The following is a 1697-nucleotide window of genomic DNA, read 5'->3' as shown; positions in this document are numbered from 1 at the left end:
CGATGACCGGTCTATACATTTCCTCCCTTCCTACTTGAGCGTTCATGTCGTTGATGACGATTTTGACGTGCCGCAGTGGCCATCCATTGTATGTGTGCTCCCGCTGTGCGTAGAACGCTTCTTTCTCGTCGTCGGGTCTCCCATCATGTGGGCAGTGCACGTTGATAATGCTATAGTTGAAGAAACGGCCTTTTATCCTCAGCTTGCACATCCTTGCATTGATTGGCTGCCACCCAATCACACGTTGGCGCATTTTACCCAGCACGCGGTTCCCAGCTCGTCGGTGGTGCCACAGCTTTGGTAGAAGGTAGCCGCTTTTCCACACTTTCTGTCCAGCAAATCTCCTGCAGCTCCACGACGTCGAAGTTGCGGGGACGTAATTCATCGTAGATCATCCTGTCACAACCTGGGAAACTCGAAGCGACTTGCAATTCCATGTTCCAAGCTTACAATCGTGATCCTTTATTCGTCGCTCAGGTCTTTGCCGATTATATCGAGTCGTATTATCTCTTATATTGCCTGAAATTATAAGTTTTCCAGGCGGCTTATTAGGCCTGCACAAACCTCCTGTCTCGTCGGAGGGCTGTCGTGTCAAGTCTGTTTTGTGTCCCACCTGACACCAGGACTTGGGCTTGTGCGCTTTGAGCGGCACACGGTCGCTTTGGTGGGGTCTACTTGCGGATACATGCAGCTTTTTATTTATTTTTATTTAACACTTAAAACCCCACCAGATCCTAGGCAAGCCCCACAACTCGCAGATGGCCTGGGGAGGGATCGTCAAGCCCTTGGGCATAGTCCCTGCTGCCCGTGGTGTAGCAATAACTACTCATTATTGTGAAATTTAGGAGAACAAACCTCATGACAGGAAGTAGGGGAAGGAGGGACAATATGCCCTAGCATAGCTATAACGATTTTCATGGTTGTTTCCACCTCACGCAACAGTTAAACAATATAGGGGAAGAGGACCCAAAACGCCTCCCCGCCCCCGAGGCAAAACGCCTTTTGTGGTTTCCATCATATTTACCGTCATTAAGATGGCCGTAACAAAACTAGATCTAAAATTTTGTAGGTTAGGCGAAAAAAGTTTCAAAATAGTGTATGGGAAGGTCGGAAAAACCGAAAATTTCCACATTTTGAAGAAACATCTAACATTTTGGCTGCCTCATGAGTTTTCCTGCGACAGAATATCACCACTTTTTGAAATGTGAATATTATCAATATGATTGAGATTTTTGACAATTTTTGAATGGCATCAACTTGGCATCAACAGCTATCTTGTTTAATTGTTGCATAATGTAAACATAACCATGAATAGCGTTACAAGTAAGACAACAAAGCAGTGTTTGCTTAGCTAGGGCATATTGCCCCCCCCCCCCTTCCCCTAGCTAGCTGATGCCATATTAAAATTAGAAAAAATCTCAATCATATTGATAATATTCACATTTAAAAAAAGTGGTGATATTTCGTTGCCGGAAAACTCATGAGGCAAAACGCCTTTTAGCAGGCAGCTCTTAGGGAACAACGTACCATGCGTCGGCACATCAGCATTCTGGTATGGACAGTGCATGGATACGCGAGTACATTGTAGGATAGTTCCACTAGGGCGTTTTGCCTCGTCAAAATGTTAGATGCTTTATCAAAATGTGGAAAATTTTAGTTTTTCCTTCATTCCTATCTTCTATTTTGACACTTTTTTC

This window comes from Armigeres subalbatus, chromosome 2 (assembly GCF_024139115.2).
Source record: "Armigeres subalbatus isolate Guangzhou_Male chromosome 2, GZ_Asu_2, whole genome shotgun sequence".
Taxonomy (NCBI): Eukaryota; Metazoa; Arthropoda; class Insecta; order Diptera; family Culicidae; genus Armigeres; species Armigeres subalbatus.
This window is presented reverse-complemented; position numbering follows the sequence as displayed.